At 46.2% G+C, this 24,149-nt stretch overlaps 1 long non-coding RNA gene across 1 annotated transcript in view; it reads right to left on the reverse strand.

Annotated features, from left to right (window-relative positions):
- Positions 1-16,433: 16,433 nt before the first annotated feature.
- The window catches only part of LOC111770769 (uncharacterized), a 32,004-nt gene continuing 24,288 nt past the window's right edge, over positions 16,434-24,149 (reverse strand). The window contains exon 3 of the long non-coding RNA XR_011432755.1: positions 16,434-19,358. This is a non-coding gene — a long non-coding RNA (uncharacterized lncRNA). The remainder of the gene's footprint in view (positions 19,359-24,149) is intronic.

The following is a 24,149-nucleotide window of genomic DNA, read 5'->3' on the forward strand; positions in this document are numbered from 1 at the left end:
ATTATTTAACAGGTAATATAATAAAATCCTTTGGAAATTAAAAAAAGTTATGTGTATGTATTTTTATATACATTGTGAGTCTATTCACATGTAAGTTACAGAGCAAAGGTGTATCTAGAAAATATACCAAAATAATAATAGCAACTATATCTATCTGTGGGATTTGAAATGGCTTTTCCTTTTTCTTCAGTTTTGTCTGAACTTTTAAGACTTTTCTATAATAAATAGTAGATTACTTTTATCTAATTATTACTTATATAATTGTATATTATATACATCATAGTTATATAATATACAAAAATAAAATGACTTTTATGAGGTTGATTTCATAATCAGAAAAGAACACTAGAACCAGGCATGTAGGTTTCCCAAGAGCCCTAAGACCAGCAGGGAGGAAATTGTATAACGTTGGGCAAGGCTACCGGCAGAATAATACTGTTACGTGTCTGCTGCAGCTACTGTTCAAACTCTGGGTACTAGACGTGGTTAACGTGAATTAGACACAGTAGCTAGTAATACTTTCAGAACCACAAAGTCAACTTGATAATGATAGTATTCCCAAACTAGCACAACGAAAAACTTAGCAACTATTACCCATCTAATGAATGAGTAGCAGAAAGGAAAGCCTCTTTTCTTCATAAAACTTAACATTAAAATTAGCCGCATCTGTTTCCTTAGGTGCAAAAAGGAAACACAGACGGCTCTTCATCCCACTGGTATTTTGCCCTCAAAGATCTCTGCCTGAGCAAGTCATGGGACAGATAACAAGTGGAGAGAGCCCTAAGACCGGTCATCTAAAGCAACATTTTCGGGAAAAAAATCGAGAAGAAAATCATTTCAAACCTTCAAGCAATTAATGGTACTTCTCTGAGTTCTAATAATCTTTCCCAGAGAAATGATGAGACAGACCAATGGAAGATCAACGAAACAAGGTTGTAACAATAACGCAATTGATCCTGCGGTGGTCACGAAAATGTGAATAGCAAGACAGCGGTAAGAAGACCCCAGACCTTGCCTAGAAACAAAATATTCAGCCGGTTGTTGTTTTTTATTGCAGGATTTTGAGTGGAAAAGTAGTCCCACTTGTCAATCAGCTAAGTTGCAGGGGCTAATAGATTCTGGTGTTTGGGGGGGCGGGGGTCAACACAGAATTTAATTTAACATCTCACAATACACCCACATGCCCAGAAAATGTGGACAGCTTGATGGGGTTCACTGAGCCAAAGAAGCAAGACCCAAACAGAGCATTAATGTATAGAGGAAGAATAGTTGCAATCAGCCCCTTGTGAATCGGACAGAGGGTTTGGAGACGAAGCAATTACCAGCCATCGGGATTAATAGTAAAGTGTGAATACCAAGCTGTATATGTTAGGGGCAGAATATGTTGCCTATAGAAAACAACAAAGGACGTTTCTTACTATTAAGTGAGATTAAACGTAATGGCCTGATTTAATCACAAAGGCAGAATTAAATTCAGATGGCAACTTCAAAGTGGACGCAGGAACACAGGCCACTGCTTGCATTTACATATAGCTGGCATAGCTTGGCCTGCCACACAATAGGATAAAGTTTCTTTGGCCACTTAAACAATTTTCTATTCTTCACTCTTTTTGTGAACACTCACTGTATTTATTCCCCGATTGCATGTCGTTAATAAGAAGGAGCTAAGAGTTATATTTATTCATGGATGCTTTAATTTTTAATTCTTTCGAGTTATGAAAAAAAAAAAAGCTGTGAAAAGGTCAAAAAGAACAGAGTAGTTATAATCAGATTGGCCACAAAAAAAGAAAAAAAGAAGCAAAAATAAAACAAAACAAAAAACGTCTGACACAGTGGTCCGGTGTCTTCCTTTTTTATCTGCCCTCAACGTAGGAACTCACCACTTGAGGTCCACACTTAGCCCATGTGGAACGCGCCTTTCACCCGCTGGGGTCTAGATGTGCGCTGCTGTCGTCGAAGCCACACGCGCTATTTTTCAATACAGGCTACTCCCTCCTTCCTTCCTTGTTCCCGAAGACTTGCTTCCTTCTTGGCTCCCCACCTTAGAGGGAGTTCTCATAAGAGGTTTGGGGGCTATAAGCCTGTTGCAGAGTTTAGACAGCTTGAGGGTCCCTGGGAATTTCAAGAAAAAATGAAGTATAGTATCTAAAAGACATGATTGCCTCCATTCAATGCCTGAGGACTGAGTACATCTAAACCTTTTGTGTTCATAAAAGTCTCTAACAAATTACATATATATATTTAATATGTAATTATTATTTTACATGTATGTGTAATATAATGATATATAATAATTATAATTTATAATTACATACACTACAGTAATTGTACTATATTATACATTACATCATGTATACATTGTATATTATATAAATGATTAATGACCCTACTCTTCGAACCAGCATTCCTTCTTCAAACATTTTATTCTAAATAGGCAAAGCATAAGGGCTTAAAGATTTATGTATCTGGACATTCATCACAAAGTTCCTTTTAATATTAAAACCAAATAAGAATTGACCAAAATGCCCATTCTTAGGGGACGAGTTTAACAAATTTTGCTATGACCTTACAAGAAAATACTATGCAGCCATTTTAATGATGTGAATCTGAAATGATCTGAAATAATAATCTGGAGTTTTAGTTGATTAGAAGATGATAGAGGCCAGCCTGGTAGCACAGTGGTTAAGTTTGCACGTTATGCTTCGACGGCCCGGGGTTCGTTGGTTCGGATCCCGGGTGCAGACATGGCACCGCTTGGCCAGCCATGCTGTGGTAGGCGTCCCACATATAAAGTAGAGGAAGATGGGCACGGATGTTAGCTCAGGGCCAGTCTTCCTCAGCAAAAAGAGGAGGGTTGGCAACAGATGTTAGCTCAGGGTTAATCTTCCTCAAAAAAAAAAAAAGATGATAGATAATAGGGAGATAGATATGTAAAGATGTCATAATATATTGTTGAGCGGTTTGTTGAGTCATGTAAAATATAATCTAAGTGTATCTCATTTTGTGTGTGTATGTAGACAAATCTTTGGAGAAATATTGGCTAAATGTTAACAGTGTTTATCTCTGGATGGAGGCATTTTGGTTGATTTTTACTTTTTTCTTGGTACTTACAGACTTTTATTTTTATAATTAAGAAAAATTCCTTTTTCAATCAGAAAAAGAAATCTATTTTATTTTTGAAAAAGGATTATGTTTTTGAGAGCATTTGGTGAGCATCTTGGAGGCGATTTGAAGGCAGAAGGCGAGAGCTTCTGAGGCCACGATGAAGCCAGGGCTGCATGGACCCTTGTTCTCCCCGTCCTGATGCACTGGGGGCTTGGACTGCTGGGTTCTCTCACCTGCCCCGTTCTCAAGGTCTTACTTTTGGATTTCAAGAGTTTACCTTCCTTTTTCCATCGCCCATGCATGTTAACAGAGACTTTTCTGAGTTTGACGTGCCCTCCTTGAAAGGAACAGGTTGATCCTCTGTACATTTATTGCAATCTGATTTCAGTCCAACGAGATCTAGGGAAAAGGCCGGGAGAGGCCGAGACTGTGGGGAAGAGGCTGAGTTGGGGGTCACGTGCTCTGTCTTTAGAGAAAGCTCCCTTGGAAGCCAGCAGGTTTCTTTGGAGCAGTTGGCCCATCCACGTACATGCTCTGAAGTTAGGCAAAGGAAAGTGTCCCAGACCCTTGTTAACTTGCACGACATCAAGAGTGACAGAAAAATACTCCACAACAATCGTCTTCTAGGTTTGCACTTCACTCTGAGCCTTAGAACCAAACTCTTTGGTTCCAGCCCATTGGAAGATGCCCCGCTGCTCAGAAGAATGAGGAGAATGCACCAGGTGGGGCTGAGCAAAATGCTCTGCGGGTTTCTGAGGGCTGCTCGCCATGGCAGCAGGGCCACATGGCTTGTCTACCAGAAAGGGAGGCTGGTCCGAACCGGATCACTTCGTGTGACTTGACCGTGTGCTCCTCAGGCGCCTTGGGGCAAAGGCGTCATTCTGGCTGATGATACGATTAGACAAAGTCGGATGGGGGGGGGGGGGGGCGAGTGAATGACAGCTCACCCGGGGACTGACTCTTCCGGTTCCCTGGCACAGAGCACCAAATCAAAAAGAGAAAACTCGGTAAGCCACAGCAAACTTGCTAGAGTATTCAGAGGCGTGATGAGGCGAAGGACACGCGCCCTCTGTCCTTTGATTGTCTCGGGTGGGGGTACAGCAAACTCCATCCCTTTCTCGGCTCTTTCTGAAGTCGCCTCCTGAAGGTAGAGTGGATGTCAGGGCAGAAACCCTCTCTCAAACAACCCACCCCAGGTTTCCAGAAAAGCAGCAATTACTTCATTTTCAAGCAGAATAGGAGTAGAGAACATTTCTAGGGTCTAGCATACAGATGAACATTTTATAAAAACAACACTTAGTGTTTCTTTCGGATTACAAAAAAATATGCAGGTGCGTGTTAAATTCAAACAAATACTGAAAGAGAAAGAAAGGAAAGCACGTGCAATCCCGCCTCCCAGAGGGAAGCATTGTTAATATCCAGGGGTGTTTCCTTCCACTTGTTTTTTCCATGGATATGTAATTAGAACATATGCTTTTATTTTTCGCAAAGCTAAAATCATAGAGTCTATATCATTTTGTTTCCTCTCTTTTTATTTTAATAGTCTATCAGAGCACAAGGAAATACAGTGTTCTGAGAAGTTCTAGGAATAATGATAACAGTAAGCTTGTTAGTCATAGTGCTAGAGTTCATGTCGTTCACAGTCTGGATTATGCACAGGCCTCTGGTCCCGGGAGCTGAGACTATTTCTGATTTCCTTTCCTAATGGCCCTGGAGCTAAGAGATAAAGAGACAGAGGACCTCTTGGAGTCACACAGCCAAGTCCTAACCAGAAGCAGACCCAACTCTCTGCTACGTAGTTGGGGACCAGTCACCTGGGGAAATAGAAACTTCCTCCGGCCATAGGCAGGTGATACTCAACACACAGCTACTACTTGGTGATGAGGGTGGAAGGTGTGTCCTCCCAGCAGAAATGTGCCTCTCTCATAAGTAGAAGGGGGTGAAGATTAAGGTTGAGTTTGAGTTTTTTTCTCCCCACGTCATAGCACACATACAAAATGATATTTGCACACATACACACACACACACACACATCCCGAAGCACCGCGGTCACCCTGGAGGTTGGGCACCGTCCTGGCTCCTCTAAGCGGCCTCTGTCCCTGCCGTTCATCTCTCCCGCTGCGCGCAGGGCTGCAGGGTGGGCTGACAGTTGTAACGCCATCCTCCGTGTCCTCTCACAGAAAGAGCAGGAAGACCAATTGCCCCACACAAAGGCCTGAAGTGCTCGTGTGAAAGGTCACTAAGTGCTGTCATCTGGGCCCGGGAGGGGGCGGAGAAGGCGGTGCCCACTGAGAACAGCAGCACAGGGGCAGGATCTTAACTGAGGCCTGTGGCCTGGAGTGTCGGGGAGGGGTGGAGAATCTCAAGTAGGAGTGGGAGGGACTCGAGAGTGACAGCCCAGGGGACGGGAGAGGCACCCACGGTTCCTCGGGCCTCCATAACTCTGCCTGTAGGCTGACAGCTCTCATTCATTCCCCAGGCCGGGCAGGTGGCAGGGTGGCCTCAAAGGAGAGAGGAAGCTGGAGGACAGTCCTGGGGATGCTCCAGGCTCTGAGATGACGCCCATCTGTGACCCACCTCCTGGGGGTACAGACAGAACCTGGGAAGTCAGGGTGTATTTTGTGCAGCCCCATGCAACACAATTTTATGAAACCTGGAACAGTGAAACATACTGTTTGGTGTCACATTCGATACCATTTAATGCTACATTTGAATATATAAATGTGGCTGCAAGTGCCAAGATTTAAGAAGAAACCAGAGGCTAGAAAGGTAAAACTGAACAAGGGGAAAAGTGCTGTGCACTTGCCCAGTGGTCTCAGGGAGTCGGGGGCAAGGACCACTTTTCATAGGACATTTGAGGGTAGCCCAAAGGACACCAGCGCTCTGAGGGGACATCACTGAGGGGGTGCTGAGGGCTGAGATCCAGGGTGGTTCTCTGCTTTTCTGAGGCATGATGTGCAGGACTTTAAAATACGGGTCTGAAAATCAGAAAGCGATTTTGAGGCCTTGGGCAAGTTATTTTAAACTCCCAGTGGTTCAGTTTCCTCCTCTGCACAGAGGGTTTGTTTCGAAGATTAAATGCGTTAATATACATAAAGGGTTTACAACAGTGCCAGACATACAGACTCTCAATACAGGCTGATATTCATCATCTTCATCCTCATCGTCACTCTGGAAGGCAGAATTCTTGGGGAATTTAGTTTCCATCTTTACATTTCCTTTATCTGTCTGGAATATCTGCAATGATCGTGCATTATTATTACAATGAGAAAAGACAAAACTTTTTTTAAAGAAAGAAAATAGTCCTTTTGGGCTGCCTTCCCAAGCCCTAGGGGAGAAGAGAGAGCAGAGGAGTGAAGTCACAAAGGGAAGGATCTCCTCTCAACAGAAACGTGCCTCTTTTGTAATTAGAAGAGGATGAAGGAGCCAGCCCTGATGGCCTAGTGGTTAAAGTTTGGCACACTCCACTTCGGCAGCCCAGGTTCCATTCCCGGGAATGGAACCACACCACTTATCTATCAGTAGCCATGCTGTGGTGGTGGCTTACATAAAAAAAAAACCAGAAGAACGTACAACTATACACAGCTATGTACTGGGGCTTTGGGGGGGAGGGGGATGGCAAGGAAGAAAAACAAGGAGAAAGAGTGGCAACAGATGTTAGCTCAGGGTGAATCTTCCCTTACAGAAAAAAAAAAAAAAGAAGAAGAAGAGGATGAAGGTTAAGTTTGGGTTTTTTTCAGAGCGCACATAGAAAATGATAATATTTGCCCAGCATACGGACCTGCCAATTTGCCTGGGACTTGAGGGGGTTCCAAGATGTGGCACTTTGAGTGTTGAAACTGGGACAGTCTTGGGCAAACCGGGACACATTGGTCACTCACGCCAAGGGGAGCAGATCTCCAAGCGTGACCGTGACCCGTTCCAGCTGGGAAACTCGGAAATGTTTGCTTTGGAGGCCAAGATTTAAACCACAGCACAAAGCAAAGCATGAAGCATCCTCAGTGCTCTTGGGGGAGAGTTTTAAGTGTCCTGAAGGTGGCGAGAGAGGGGAGATCAATGAGAAGTCCAGTCCATTCATGGTCCCTTTTGTGAGAGGACGTTGGCCCTGAGGTGATGCTCCATCCTTGGGAGGCCCTGGGCCAGTTACCGTCCTCTGTGATGTGAGTTCTGAAAGGACCTCCTCATTGAAGACACAGACAGTCCCAGGGAAGCTGCGCTGAGCACCGAGGAAGCACCTCAGCGCATCCGAGATGAATGATGCCCAGGAAGGGGAATGGCAGTGGAGAGTTGGGAGCAGCTTGGGAATTTAGAGTGGAAATTGCAAACAAACTTTAGCGACAAGCAATGAGGGAGGGGTTTTGATGGGTTCCTCCCAGTTGTAAATGGCTGCTGTGTGCCTGGTGAGTTACATGTGCCATCTCATCAAATGGTTGCCTCAATCCTGGGTGAAAGGTGGCTTTGCTACCTTTGTGCAGCAGAGGCAATGGAAGTCCCCAAACGTTAACGAATTTGCCCAAGGTCGCATGGCTGGGAAGCGGGGAGCTGGGGGTCCAGTCAGGGATTACTGCCATAGCCCCTTGCCTCTATGAAAAGAGGGATGACCAGGGCAGTGACGGGAGGGACCACCGGAGGATGCTGGGCCAGAAGCTCGAGGAGAGGGCCTCACGGGAAGGCCTGTGTATCACTTTCCTGTGGCTGCCTAACAAAGTACCACAAACTTAGCCACTTAAACAACAGAAATGTATTGTCTCACAGAAATGGAGGCCTGAAGTCTGAAAGCCGAGGTCACACGCCCTCCAAAGGCGCCAGGGGAGGATCCTTCCTGCCTCTTCCAGCCTCCGGTGGCTCCAGGGGTCCCTTGGCTTGAGGCCACCTCATTTCAGTGTCTGCCTCCATCTTCGCATGGCCTTCTCCTCTTCTCTCTGCATCTCTCTTCTTTGTGTCTCTTACAAGAACACTTGCCACTGGATTTAAGGCCCACCTGCATAATCCAGGATGATCTCATCTCGAGATCCTTAACTTAATAATGTCTGGGAAGACCCTTTTCCCAAATAAGTTCAGATTCACAGTTTCTGGGGTTTAAGACGTAAACATATCTTTTGGGGGCCACCGTTCAACACACTTCAGCCCAGGAACAAAGAGTATAAGAAAACCAGGCGCAGAGGGTTAGCTGGGCTTTTTCCAAAAAGGTCAACATGGCTGAGCACCCATCTGATCTGGGTTCTGATTTCCGTTTCTCAGCGCAACCCTCCACCCCACCAGCAATCCCAAGAGTTTTCACTGCTCAGGGTGCATTCTCAGCCTCCACAATGCTGTGCCAGACCTTCTCTGCAAACCACTGCCCCTCAACCTCCCCAGCCCCCTCAGCAGATGACCTTGCCTACAGCTCCATGGAGGAAATAGAAGCCACCACAGACGGACACCCCTTATTTTCCCAACCCCAAACCCAGACACATACCTGTATCTGTGCTGCCTTCGCCTGGGTCCCTTCCGTGGCTATCACAGAAGTGTTTCTCCTCCCACCCAAGTCCAGTCACTCTATCCTGATGAGTCTCCACCTCCCAGCTTCTCAGGCACCTCCCTGTGAATTATCCCAGCTGTCTTCTTCGGCCTCAACATTCTCCTGCTCTTGTGGACTCTTTCTCATCATTTAAACACACACATTTTCTCCCAACTTAAAATGTTTTCTAGAAGAGCCCTCCTCTCCCTCCACTTCCACCTCCAGTAGGCACGCTTCCTCTCCCATCCGTTCAAAGACGGGCTTCCCCTTAGTGTTGTCTGCGCTTACTGCCTCCATTTTTTTTATACAGTCCACCTTCCACCCAAGTGGCTATCTGTGCTTCCAGACTGTTAACCAAGGCTGCTTGTCAGCCTCCATCTTACTCTGCCGAACTCGCCAATGATAAGCACCCCTCCTTCCTGCAGTATGGTCTCATTTTGAATTCCGTGACTCCACACTCTCCTGAGTTTCTTACTGCTTCTTTGGCCACATCTTCTCAGGATTTTTCCTGCAAGTTTACTTTCCATTTGGCATTCAGATATGGAAGTTCCCCAAGGGTGAAAGAGAAGCCCCCTGCTCTTTTCATTCCAGTTCTCTTTCTAGGCAATCTCCCTGCTTGTGGCTCCAACTGGCATCTGTAAGATGGCCCATTACACGTCATTCCAAATGTCGACCTCCATTTTCAGAGATCACGTGTCCAATGACCTATTCCACCTGTTCCCTTGGGTGTTTTAAAGGCATCTTATTTTCAAAATGTTCAAAATAAAGCTCAAGATCTTTTCTCCCACAAACCTGGGTCCTTTCCATCTTTCCGCATCTCTATGGATGGAACAGCACCCAACCAGCTATGCAAGTCCTCTTGACAGCCTTCTCTCGCTCACCTTGGAACAAATTCAAAACAATCTTTGCCTTGCAGAAGAGTTTCATTAGTCTTTTCTTTGCTTTGAAGAGCAAAAAGGATGCTATGTGTATCTCAAGGCTTAAGAAAATTCCAGTACTAATAACATAGGATATAATTTGAATTTTCAATAAAATGCTTTGCATTTCCATGGTAAGGATTCTTGTAAGGCCACTATCCAAGGACCTATCTTGATTTACATAGTGACTGGGAACTCCAGGGTTTATGGCATTTCTTGGATCTTGACTTCACAGGAGGAGATCATTTATGGAAAACCCTTAAATCACCGTCAACCCCATAATGCCCAGTCGTCCTTTCAGGATATAACCAACTGACCATTACAATGTCTGTAAATAAAACCACATGATAACTACTGAATAAAAAATAAAAAGGGTTTTTGGGGGTGGGAAAATGACAAGGAGATACATGAAATAGAACCACTAAAACCCAAGTGAATTCCTGGGGAAGAATAAAATAAGAAATTTGTGATTTAAATATATTTGAAAATTTAGGTATTATTTTCACAGGTTTGGGTTTTTTTTTTTTTTTTAAGAATAAAAAAAAAACCTACCTGAAAAGATGTCACCAGAGAAACGAGGAAGTAAAACACATGATCAGGCCTGATTGTAGGTAGATGGAGAATAATGTATATGTCGACTTTACACTAAATGAACCAATAGAACAAAATTTACACCATGCCAGGTTTTTTTAATTGGGTCTATTGATCTCAAGGGTTCTGGTCTGAAAACCGATCACTCGTTTGCAAAGGAGAAACTCTCTGTTCCATCTAGACTCAAGCACTGAATTCCCAAGTTTATTGACAAAGAACTTCCAGGAAAATAAGACTTGGGTGTTTTGTCAAGGTTTTGTACAAACATTAGGCTTTCCTTTGGAATTTTTCAGAATTAATCTCTGTAACAGAGAGAGAGCCAAAATGTAGGTATCATAGTCTAGAACTCCATCAACCCAAGATGGTTATTCTTTTTTTTTAAAAAAGGGAAGTCGTGTGGGGTAGTGGGCTTGGGATTCTTGTTTTCAAATTTCATCTTCACCTGTTACTAGCTATGTGACCTTGGGCAAGTTACTGAACCTCTCTGAATTTCCATTTGCTCGTCTGTAAAATGGTGATAATTAGACCTACATTATAGGTGTATTGTTAGGATCAAATGGCACGAAATACTTGGCATATTGTCAACAGTAAATAAACAAATCTTAGCTCTTTTCTAAATTTTTCTTTGATTATGGCATAGAAAGCTTAATGATCATCCCTCTTGTAAACATTTTAAGTATAACATCAAAAACTTGCTAAGAAATGCCCATAAGGAGTCATTAAAACTTCTATTATTTGTATGAAACTTGACGTGTTCACAGCATCTCACAGCTGTAGCACACCCCTTGTCTGTGTTCCCATGGGTTTTCTGTAAGCTCTGCTGGTTTCGTGGTTGAATAAACTGAGGCACGAGGTGACATCTAAAGGGTTTGTCACCAAGAACAGAACAGTCACCAGGCAACAGAGCACAGTAGTGAGTCAATCTCTTTTCCCACAACACCAGAGCCACCAGGCCCCACACACAAAGCAAGCCTGAAGCACTAAAACCCACGTGAAGGTCAGACCGGACCCCAAAGATGATTTTTTAAGTGACAAGGATGGTCCATCTTTCTCATTTGACCAATATTTATGCCAGTCCTGTTATTAATCTAAAATCACAGCAACGAATAAGAAAGTCCTGCTTCACGTCTCGTGGAGTTCACATCTTAGCAGGGGAGACAGATATTAAGCAACTAGCTATACAGTTAATTTTTGCTGAATTTCTAGGTGATGAGTGCTATGCAGGAGAAGCAAGCACATATGGCAGGAAGATTTCACATGGTCTGAGAGGTCTGGGGTTGTGCTATGGGGAAGTGATGGCTGACATAAGTGATGGCAAATGAGTAGGCATGGACCAGATAAAGTGTGTGTGGTGTACGTGTTGGGAGGTTGGAGGGGGTATGAGGGTCTCAGTGCAGAGTGGGCACTGTGCAAAGCCCTGAGGCAGGGAATGTGTGCAGGACTGAGAGCCCCACCATGTGACAGGAACCCCAAGGGGACCAAGATGAGGCTGGTGAGGGAGCTGGGGACGCCCATCACAGAGTCTAGTTAAGGATGTACGTCTTCATCCCAAAGTGACAGGGTCACAGTGGTGAGGCCAGAAACCACTCGTGCATCTGAGTACACTGGGTCACGGCCAACTGGAACTCACTCGCTAAAATAAAAAGCATTTTGGTTAGCTCAGTTTCATTTTAGTAAATGGTTGCCCAGCTTAGAGGAATCACTAGTCAAAAAATTATTCTATTCTGTTAACTGCCTGCCCCTCTCCCCCCAGTAAGTAACTCTTTTACTTTTCATTTCATCTTGAAATCTGTACAGATAAGTCTGAAGTTGACCTCACTTTTCAGAAGCTCCCTGTTGAGTAGGTGAGACCCTAAATGTCACGCTGGGCTGACTGGAGAACGGAGCTGGCGCTTCTCGAACCATACTGCACATTAGAACACCAGGCCAGCATCTAAAACCCAGACGCCCCAGGCCAGTTAAGTCAGACTCTTTGGAAGGGAGGCCCACTAGTATTTTTGTATTTTAGTATTGGCACTAGCATTTTTTTTTTTAACTCCTCAGGTAATCCCAAAGTGCAGCCAAGTTTGAGAAGCTGTGAACCCAGAGACTCTTCCGGAAAAGTCTGTCCTTCCCCCAAGTGGGAGGAAAGAAAGAGCAGCAGTGCTAATCGTCTCAAAGGATTCAGGACTTTCTTTCAGCCAAAGAAGGGACTAGATGGTGAAAGAGCAGATCCAAACGTAATCTGCAGATGAAGGAGCGTCTACAAAACGAACACACCGAAGACCGATAACCAGCCAACCCCACAAGTCTGTCCCAGATTCAGCAGTTCCTTTTCTCCGCTGAGGGATTTCTGAGGGCGTCTTCAGGTAACGCACAGGTAGGACAAGCTGGACCCAGGCAGGTCCTCGCTCCCCCAGGCTTGGGTCCATCTGTGAGGCCCAGCGCGTGCCGCCGCCGGTCACTCAGGTTCGGGGAGGCGCGAGACAGCGCTGAGCCGGGCGCCCTGGCGACCCCTGGTCCCCACGCCCCAGCGCCCGCCGCGCAGGTTCTCATTCGGCAGCTGCATGGTCCCCGCCCCCGGACATCTGGCTGCGTGGCGCCACCCTCTGCCTACCTCCTCCGCCCTCCCGCCCCTCCCCTCCCCACCCTTCCCTTGTTTAGGGCAGGAAGGTCAGAAGTGTTCAACAATTCGACGTGGGAAGTCTCCCCGAGCAAGTGCCGGGTCATAAATTTCCTCCAACAAGAGGCTCCCATCAAGCTCAGGCGCGTTGGGAAACTTCCCAGCTGCTAATCGCGGCGCAGCCCCAGCGCGGGCTCCGGAGCTCCGGGGCGCACGTGGGGCTGGGCTGGGGACGCCAGAGTTGTTGGGGGTCGATGCGCTCACAGCCGTATTTGTGAGTGTGTGTCCGTATGCCCCTCTGCCTCTGGTATTAGCTGATTTATTACAACCCTTAGATGTGGACCGGGTCCCTCCGTGCGTAAAATCCACACCCAAGGACACGTTTGGGAGTGGACGGTGGAGAAGTTTCTCTTTACGCTGGAGAGAGAGGTCTGTTAAGCCCCATCTGGAAGGTTTCAAGCCCACGTTTCAGGCCATGTGTTCATGAAAGGAAGCATTTGAATGAGTATAATGATGTGCTGAATGCTGCATTACATGTCTTGCCTCTGAAGGTGAGGATGATGCCCAGCAAAAACATACAGCCAAAGGGTTAAAGACAGCTTCTAGTCCCAGCCACTGCTGTGCGACCCTGGGCCGGTCACTTTACATCTCTGATCTCCATTCCCGGCTGGGGAGTGAGGGAATCGGAGGGCCTGGTGGGGGATTGCTAGATCCCTTTGGGGTCTAAGAGCGTCTTGGTCCTTGCCTACCCTCCTCTCTGCAGCAAAACCAACATAAAGGAAGGGTCTGATCACCTTCAGCCTTCATCCTGCTGCCATGTGCTCAAAGGAAACCTTTCCAGGGACTGGCACTCTGGCTCAGCTGGAACGCCCGGGGTATCCAGCCCACGTCAGCGAAAGACGGTAACTCAGGCCACATCACCATGTGCCCTATGCTGTGCAGATCGGAGGGGAAGCCAATCTGGAGATGGACCACCTCCTGGACGTGCTCCAACAAATAAAGTCACGCTTGCTCCCTAACAGGGGCGATAATGACAATTGCGCCTCCTCACCAGGCACAGTTCTAACCCTTTACATAAATTAACTCAAACCTTGCAACAGCTCCCCAAGCAAATACTATTATTAGCCCTGTTTTACAGATGGGTAAACTGAGGTGCAGGGGCCTTAAGGAATTTGCCTAAAATCATACCACAGTGAAGAGGAGACTTGAAGCCCTGGAGCCCTCTCCGGGTGCCCATACTCCAAGCAGTGAGAGGCACGGAGAGCGGCCTTGAGCCCTCTGCAGAGACAGCGCTTCCCATGGTGGGGACTGACAGAGAGCAGGAAGCCAGGAGGGGCGCCGCAGGCAGGCGAGGGTCCCACTGGCCCTGGCGGGTGCCCCTGGTCCTGAAGGAGAGGATGCATCCTGGGACTTTGTGCCCACTGCAGCTCTTCAGCTCAGATTTTCCATCAGGCCCCAGAAGAACCATCTGGGGACCGCACAGAGACATCTGGGGAGATGAAGGGTGCCAACCGGACAAGCTTTACCCTTCAGACCAAAAAGAAAAATCCCCTTGGAGGCCTAAACTATTTGGAAATAAAGTTAGAAATATAAGCCAGTCCCAGATCTTCGAACACCCCAAGAAGACACGTGGATCATTTTCTGTAGATAGAAGGAACCCTTAAAAGATAAGCTCTTCTTGTCATGGGTGTCGAGGCTTGATGGCTTTTGCCTGAAACATCTGTATACCTAGGACAAAATAATTATTTTGAGATGAACTCTCTGGATAATTGTCTGATGGAAACCCCTGATGACATTTCATCGCTAATGTTCTCTGCTTTCCTTGACCAGTGTCTCTTGCGTGTGTTTCAAACAGTTGGTGGTAAATTTCTGCACTGGAAGTATTTTTCAAGCCTCTCAGAGGACCCACTTGATGTGGGATGTCAAGCTCAAGAGAGAAGCCATTTTAAAATCAGAAGAAAAAGTCACAATGGCTTGTGGCACTCCGTGCACATCTGCAAAGAGTGCATGCTGAGTGCCACCATTGCCGTCCGCACAGGGCTCTATTTTTCTATTAATAGATTAATTAATCTATTAATTCTTCTGCCAATTCCTCTGCTCCTACCCTATCCAGCAAAAGTTGAATATCTTTTTTCCAAGTGGCAGAGCAAACAAAAGCAGCCTCTATGGTCTTCTGATAATTGAGCCACATTTGAATCTTCAACTGGAAACATCTCTCCACACTGAAGAAAACCTGCAGGAGAAATCAAGCAGAAATGCCTCTTAATCAGAAGGTTCCTTGCATATCAGGAGGCTCAGAAAGGTAAGGCCCCCTGTTGTCCCCATGGAAAAGCATCAGTGCTTCTGCTCATCTGGGACTGGCCAGCCCACTTCCTTCCAGTGTGTGACTTGGAGGCCTCCAACCTACCAACACTGGCATATCAGCTTCCCTGCGAACTTAGGGACTGAGGGTGGCCCTGAGCCTGTGTTTCTAGCCTCAGAATGTGGGACAACGGTGGGGCGCTTTCTGCATGGAATAATGCTATATGACGACTTGTTAAACAGAGAGAGAGAGAGAAAAGGAATCATTGGGAATAAAAACACCACAATCTCATGGCCTCAACACCAAACTGGTGCCGAGCCGATTTCTCCCCAAACGCACGGTGATGTTTCCGAATTCACTTTGGCTGTCACTGAAGCCCCTGCTTTTTCCCGGTGACCGTGGGAGGCTCCGATGGGGGTGGGGAGAGGGTTGGGGGTCGGGGGAAGAGTTCTGGGCACTAAGTTCCATCCTGGTTTCACATAAAGGAAGCAAAATCAAAACCCAAGCCTGGAAAAAAAAAAAAAAAAACCTAAATTTAATTGGCTAGGATGGCTAGGAAATAGGATTCCTGGGGGCCACGCTTTCTCAGCTCCCAAGAAGGATTTAGGTATGGCACTTCCCCGCCCTCAGGATGAAATAAAAGGATTAAACTCGGGTTTGGTCTGGCCAGTACAAATTGCATGCAGGGTATACATTCGTTTTGCATATTGCATGTGCTTTCATGGAGGGGGAAAGGAGGGAGGGAGGGAGGGCAGGCAGGATACTGCCGAGGGGAAAAACTAAAACAACTTGCTGTTTTCATATGGTGGGATAAAACTGTTTTGTCTCCGTAACTGTGTAGAATGTGAATGGTGGGCACCGTGTCGTGACAAGATTTTTTTTTTTAAATTAAGCTAAGCTCACACCGAGCTGTAGCCCCCAGAGGTACTGCAGCCTTAATTGTGTTCAGTATGATCTACCGAACAATATGGCTTGATAAATCTGAATGGCAATCCAGCGCGCGGTTCCCCTTGGCATTGCTGCAAAGCCAGGCTTCGCTTTAGTGAACCCGTTCAGGAATGTGGGTTAATTCGCCGACCCTTTTTACCCCCACAGCTCTGTTTTTGTGAGGTTGGCAGAAACTGACACGTTTTCTTTTCCTTAATTAGGTTGTTCAGTGGAAGGCTGGTCAAACAGTTGCATCTACGTGGGGAGTCTGCAGAGACACAGAAAGCCGTGGGCGTTTCCAACATAAAAAGGGGGATTCTGTTATTGTTTGGGTGTAGACGGGTCATTTTTTCAAAGTTACTGCTGCCTGAGTGACCACAACCCTGCACACAGCCCTGAAAAGACATGAAAGCTGCTTAAATACAACTACCTTGGGTTCTAAGGTTTATTTTTAAAAGAGAGAGAGAGCCAGGGAGAAATGAAATGGTCTCATGTATGTGGCATTTTATTTCTTTCTGGCCTTTTTTATTTTTTTAAGGCAAACAGTGGGCTCATTTAAATAAGAGATGCCCGTACATTATGAATCACTGCTGGTATGATGAAATCCTCTTTCCAATCAGTAAAACAAGATCGGTGCCCATGGAGCTTGCCTTGGCGCTGGCTTTCTGGGCAGAGAAGGAGGATCTAGTCACCTTTGTGCTAGGCACTGGGGCTGGAAACATCCACCGGCAACTGGCCAGCTGACAAAATTCCAACTTTCGTTCCATGCTGATGTTATGACGACCTCAAACAGTATCAGTCTCTTGGATATTCGGAGATCTGAGGGCCTGATCAGAGGCCTCCCTCATAACGTCTCCATCCCTTCTTGAAGCTTCCTTTATTCTAATTTAAGACACCTTTATCTTTCACACGGTTATCTCCCTGGGTTCTGTGGATATTTGGTCCCACCAAGAGTTTTCCTTATTGCACAAACTGTGTGACATAATTGACAGGAGGCCTGTGGATGGGCTTGAAGCAGGCTTTGGGGACCTCTTGTTAACGACGAGCTGATCTACTGTATGACGCTGAGCGAGTTCCCATCAATGCGTTTGTGCCTCAGTTTCTCCATCAGGGAAGATGCCCAATGCTGGGTACTTAGCAGGTACCCAATATACCTTTCTGGGCTTAGCTTGCCCTCTTTCTCCCTCTGAATAAATCGATATCTGGAAAACCACTACCCCACAAGCCCTTGGCACCATCATGGTGCTGATATCAATGCCCAGATGTTCACCAGTTATTAACCTCTGGTCCTAGTCAATCTGTCGGGCCCCTTGGAGATGCATCGGGGTTTCGATCGAGGCTGCTCAGGAGATGTCCGCACATACTCGGTCTCAACACAGAGAGCCCGCACTCCCATTTTCCACCAGGTCTCAGAACAGCAGCTTTGGGGAAGCCTAAAGATATGCTTTTTCCCTCTAAAGAGGGAAAAAAGTGGATGGTCAAATATCGTAAGTCTTTCAAAAGACTGTGACTTTTCATTTCTCTTCATGTACAAGAAAGAATGGCAATTATTTGATTGCGTGAATTGCGAAATGATTCTTCGGGAAAAGAAAATCCACTTTGGAGTCTAAGTTACTTGGATCAGCAGTCTACACTGACTCACTTGTTCATTACGAGTGATGCCTGCTTACTCCCCAGATGTTGCCAGAGTCGGTTATGGAACTGACACCCAGGACATGGTGGTCCTATATCTAGGTTGTGCATATTCAGGTGCCCAAAAATATACAAGAGGACGCCCATATTTCAAAGTCCTTCCAACCTATAGATAGAGAGGGTGGGGGCATTTAGAAGTCTGGTTTGTGCAATACCTCCCAAAATGACCCATTCTTCTGGAAAACCAAACCTCAGGTGCAGAAAAAAACACAAAATGCTTTCCCCAGGTCTGGGAGCCGAGGTTTAAGGACCGCATAGAACATTGCTCTTCTGTATCCCTGCCTTACTCCTCCTCAGCAACGGCTCAAGGAAGGTCCCAGAACCCAGGGCTTTTCCGCCAGCCATGAGTTGTGGGGCCGTGCTGGTTGGGCCACTTGCCTTACGGTCAAAAAGGCCAAATTCGAAACTACACAGTCCCACACATAACTTTTCAGTAACAGCCGACTGGCTGGTCCCAGCATCTCTTAAAGAGAGGGGTTGTCAGAGGCCAGCGGAGGCCTGAGCAGATGGGAGCCGAGATGGCCGGCCGGCAAGTGGATGCCAGAGTCACGCCGCCTGGCAGTGTTCCCACAGTCTGGAGGTGGTGTGTGTGGCTGGCAATTCGGTTCCCACTCGAGGTGGCAGGCTCTTTCCCCCTTTCCAATTCCCTGACAGCTCGGGCAGATTTTTCTCTGGCTTTTTAAAATCCAGGACACACTGTGGCTCAAAGTCGCCAAGCTCCAGCTGCTGGAGAGAGCTGGCCTTTCACTCTGTTGCCCCACCACCAACATTATGTCTTTACACCCCGGGAAACAGAAGGCCTTGCTCGATGCAGGCAAGCCCACAGGAGTTAGGATGCTGCCACTAGGGTCCTGGAGACAGAAAGGAGGACTCATAAGGGCTGGCCAGGAGCCATCCCACTATCCCTGGCACTTGCAGTTCCACGTGGAGCTCTGCGGCTCTTCAGGACAAAGAGGAGCGTTTTTATCAGCCCAACATTCTGCTGACAAATGCATAATCAACTGACAGTAATCGACCGAGCAACATTTCAAAACCCCCCAGTTACGGGGAGGCCGAGCCAGAGCGGAGATGGTCACTTTCTGCAGGTGTTCGGCCAGTGTCCCCACATTTGCATGCATTTGCATATACTGTCAAACAGTTGGCTGACAGAAAGTCTGAGGAGGTCTGGACACAGCCCAAACCTGTCAGTGGCTTTCTCCTTGCCAGTCAAGGTTGGCTTCGGCTGCAATTAAAGCAGGAAACGAATACTTCTGACATTGCAATATACCCAGCCACAGCTGGGCGAAGTTAAACGGAAGAGTGTGGTTCATTTAGAAAAGACAAGATGCAGGCTGGGGGAAAAAAAAAAAAGAAACAGAAGCAAAGAGTGATAAATGCTCAGAAAGTGACACTCGAAATGCATGCTTCCAAGGGAGAGAAATAGTCTGTAATCTTTCCGTGTTGCCGGGCTGTGTTGTTTGTTGTTGTTGTTTGGGGTGAGTGAGCAGACGCCCCCCCGCCGGGAGCCAATTCAGCGTGTGAAAGGGGCTTGCCCGACACTGCACCTTCTATCTTCAGGCAGGACGAATAATCTCAGGCAGAAGGGAAGAAACAAATCCTGAAGCGGCATTTCCGTGGGACGTTCTCTCCCCTGTAAGGCTGCACTGTGCTGCTCGGGGCCTCGGAGCGGGTGAGAAAGTCGGAGGAGGTCCAGCACAGGCGTCATGTTGTTCCCTCATCTTTCTGCATGGGGAGGATTACAGATCATATTAGCATATGGATTGCGGTGGGAAAGAAAGGAAAATCAGAGCCTTCGCTACTGTAAGTGTAGATGGGGGCGGGGAAGGAGGAGAACCCAAGAAACGTGGCGATGGGGCAGTTTTTCAGAACACATGAGATTTATATTTGGGGAGGCCTGCCTCCTTCTGAGATGTTGTTTCACAGATTAAGCGAGACCTAACAATTTATTAAATACTTCATCTCTAAACAGTGGTGGGCACTAGAGTTTCATGAGCAGCAGACAATAGATTCTGTTTATTCGCCCACAATACAGACACTGTTTAGCTCCGGACTGCAAGTGGCTGAGCCATCTGGCTCATATCTCCACAGTAAAACATTGTCTGTGACACAAAAAATCACTACATCCCCAGGACAAACTAGTGTGACCTCTAAATAAAGCCTTCCTCTGAAGCTATGATATCACACTGCCCAGGGGACACCAGCACAATTGAATCTGGTCACCAAAAGCCCAAGTGAGATCGGACTATGTAAATGGAATTTTATAGGAGACGTTTTGTCCTCCGTGGCAAACCATGCAGAGCCATCCACAGCCCTGAAACATCTTTTTCATTCACCCTTGGGACAACAGTGCAGTTCTATTTGGGGATTGGCAGTCCTCTTTCTGCAGCGCCCGACCCAGGAAGCCCACGTCCGTGTCCAGGGGCAGCACCTGCAGCCATCGCTTCCAACAACATTTCACTGATGGGGGCCCCACCTGCGCCAGCCTTTTTTCCGATATTTCGGAAACAAGCGGGCCTTTCTCCTCCCTGCCAGGGAGAAGGCCCATGTTTGCCAGCTTCTTCACAAATAGCCCAACAAGTCACTCACAGCATTGCGCCACCTGAATGCCCGCTTCACTAGGCAAACAAGTGCACACACACACACACACACACTCCCTCCCCATCACCCCATCCAAGAAAGGGGCTGTTTCAATGGAAGAAGTGTCATTCTCCGGAAAAGACCCAGTTCAGTCTCCACAACCAAGAGTGTTGCTGTTTGGTGGGAAAATTTCATTAGAGAAATTGAGACATGGTGAAGAACAGACCCAAAAGCTGGCTTGGCTTAAGCATTCCACCTGTTCTAACTCCTATTTTTTTTTTTTTCATGAAAGAAACCCTGATCCACTCTTGTTCATGAAACATTTTGCACATAGACTGCCTCACAAAATAAGGTCTGTAAATGCTTCCCAAAGCAAGGAGGCGTTTGATCCCTTTGCAGCAAGACCCACCTGTGGGATGACTCGTAACACAGTGATGGGAACACCACGTTTGGGAATAAACGGAGGAGGGTTGAATTCCCATGTGAAGATTTACCAGCCCCATCGTTTTAGGCAAATCACTTAACCTCTCAGTTTCTAGCCTCATTTGTAAAAAGGGACATTTTCTTTTTCACAGGAATTTGGAAAATATATGACAAACACTTAACATAATGCCTGGCGTACGGTAAGGGTTATTCCATAAATAGTAGCTATAACAATAATGACAATGGCTAATGGTAACATTGCTCCTATGGCTCCTGGTTAGTTTCAGTAGGAAAACAGCTTCCAGGGTACCAGGCATCCATCGAAATGCACATTGACCCTTGATAAGAGTAGCATTTATTATTATCATTATTATTTTACATAAGCCCAAATAATTCGGCAAAATTAGACTGTCTACCATACTACTAGTTGGCTTGCTCTCTAGCTTATCTCATGCTAGCATTTTCTTCACGCAGCATGAAACCGGCCAAAATTGTATATTAAGTTATTCTTGTGACAATCATAAAAAAAACAATGAGAAACCACATGCACAATAGCCATATGTTAGGTGTAAAGTCATTGATACTGGCCTGATATGTTAAAATGATTTTATTTACTTTTGCTCCACTTTCAATCATTCCCAAGATTTTAATTGCTTGCAATTAAGAGTAATGTCTGCACTTATGACAGGTTCACTTCTTGAAATGAAGCCATTTGGTTGAAATTATGAATGCTGAGTTTTCTCAAAAAGTCAGTTAGTCGAGAGGACGTAATCCAGACCCAGAGCCTAGGGAAGAACAATTCTTCATAAAAATGACCACAAATGCCATACTTAACCAACTATACATTGAGCTCTGGACCCTTTACAGTCCAAATTTTGTAACAGGTAGGTAAAGCCATTTAGCAGGACATGATTAAAATAAGTTCAACTATCATTCATATGACTCCTTCTGACATTTTCAGTAGAAATTTAACGTGTTCCCAGCACATGCAAAGCTAATGGAAGTTTCCACATGGAAAACCTTCCAGACTTTATATCTTTGGAAATACGTAAAATATGCAGTACATATGCACAAATCTCCACCTCTGCTTGGCTAGGGTTTTGTTTTATTTTTAATGCTTAAATGTGGAAGCTATGGTTCAGGTAACATTATTCCCATGAATCTTGGTTAATTTTAGTAGGAAACCTGCTCCCAGAGTAACAACCATCCGTGCAAATGAACGCCGACTTGGGAGCCAGGACCCATAACAAGTCAAGCTAAGGGCAAACAGGGATGTACTTAAACTTAGAAAGATACCTTTGGGATGGGAGCATGGGGTCACATCCTCTCCAATACTGCTGGTGGCAGTGTGGGTTGGAACAAGCTTTTTCGAGAGTGATTTGGAGTCTCTACCAACACGTAGAATGTCTATACCCTCTGCCCCAGAAATTCCACTTCTGGGACTATATCCTATTGAACTACTCCCTCAAGTGTGTGAGAACCTATGTTCAAGGCGTTTGATTATAATATTATTTGCAAAAGTGAAAAATTGGAGATAACCAAAATATCCACCCATAGGGACCAACTGAACAACTTACAGCACACCCGATGGAAAGAATGGCGGGGGGCCCTATGCGTAGCACGCTTTACACCTATATCTGTATCTACGTCTAACGATACAGACAATTACCTAGAGGATTGCACATCAACCCATTCAGAAGGTGGAAAGTGGGGGACTTTTCACTTTTACAGCATGCCTTTTGTTACTACTCACATTTTTAAACCAAAAACACATAATCCTTTTGTACTGCCAAAAGTAATACAAATAAAAAGTATGCTTCCCAGTAATGGTTCACTGTCAGCGGCTGATGCTCCTTGGTGGGAGGACATCAACCTCGTAAGGGAGAGTTGGCCAGCTAAACTTCCTGGACACCCGCTGTGAGAAGGAGGTCCATGCCAAAGGCTGAAGGAGTTACAGCCAAAGAGAAAAAGTAAGCCCTTTCCCTAAGAACTTCCTGGGCATAATAAGTCTGTGGCTAAAAAAATATAATATGAAGGATGATTTGACTAACCCCAGCTGTGGGGTTGTTGTGGTCTGTGGTTATTTATTGTGGATTCTGTGACAACACAGGTCATGTCATGTCATACTCAAGAGCCCAGACGCTGGGGTCAGAATATGGTCAGCTCTGCCACCCACTAGCTGTGGGACTTCGGTAAGCCACTTAGTGGCTCTGGGCCTCAGTTTCCTTCTCTGCAAAATGGGGATAATTGTATGATCTACCTCACAAGGTTAATGTAAAGCACTTACTGCAGAGCCTAGCATATATCATTACTAGGTGCGTGCTGTGAATTCAAGGGCCATTAACCTAGCTATCAGTGTTATTATTATTATTATTATTATTACAACCAATTTGGTTCCACCCACTGCCCTTCACACAGAAGGAACAATGTGATACAGTCTACATTTCTGAGGATACGCTAACCCACCATTAGTTAGTCATGAGGTTTAAGTTACTCCACCAACAAGATTTTGTCCCTTCCCAGCTACTCCGCCAACAAGGCAGTTTGTCCCTAACCAGCTATATGCTTTGCCCACATCCCTGATCATCGCTTTCACTGTGGAAGACTGAACAAAGGCAGGCTCCCTTGTACATGCTGTGACAGAAATAGGCAGTTGTCTAACCAAGATGTCATTAGATCTACAGAAAAAAAATACCTCCCCTGCCTATGGCCAGGCTCCCAGGTGCCCCTGACCCATGGATGGGTTCTCCTGCAAAGGACACAGGTTTCCCCTCCAAGGAGCAGCTTGTGGCAGAGCTGGAGCTGGTCTCAGTGATCAGACCTCCCCTCTTCCGACCTCCCCTCTTCCAGGTTGTGCTTTTGAGTCCTAAGAAGCCTGTCAGGACTTCTCAAATCCACCCCCTGTCCCTGAGGTGGGTATTAGGCAGGAGAATGTCTGGAACAGAAACTCGCTCCAGTCACCTGGAGGAGAAGGGGACTCAGAGTCTGGAGACATTGAGGCACAGACACAGGAAGGTGGAGGCCCCAGGCAGCCACTCTGCCTTCCCCTCATGGTGTTTCTAGGTCTTTCTGGGAACCCACTCCACACTCGTGCTTCCCTCCTAAAACTCACACATGACCCTCACTGGCCACCAAACCCTGAGCCCCACATGCCCTTTTTGCTGCTTCATCTGCCTTCACTTGGCTAACTTACTCTTCCAATTCCAGTCCCCCTGACATCAATCAGAGGGTCCCACTCATCTTTTGCAGCTAGAAAAACTAGTTAGAAATTAGGGGCACAGGTCAGAGGGTGTAGACAGTGGCCATTTAATCCCATTACAGGGTTGTGAGTGGACAGGCAATGACTGACACCTCTTGTAACCAATAAGACCTAGGAGAAAGACTCTTCTCCCTTCTAATTGGTCAGTACTGCTTCTGGAGCCCAGAACTGACTAGAAGCTGTTCTCCCATTAACAGGTGCAGGGGGCCCATAGGACAGGCGGAAACCTTGGCTGTCTTTTCTGTGACTAAAAT

The sequence above is a fragment of the Equus caballus genome, chromosome 26, assembly GCF_041296265.1.
Source record: "Equus caballus isolate H_3958 breed thoroughbred chromosome 26, TB-T2T, whole genome shotgun sequence".
NCBI classification, from domain to species: Eukaryota; Metazoa; Chordata; class Mammalia; order Perissodactyla; family Equidae; genus Equus; species Equus caballus.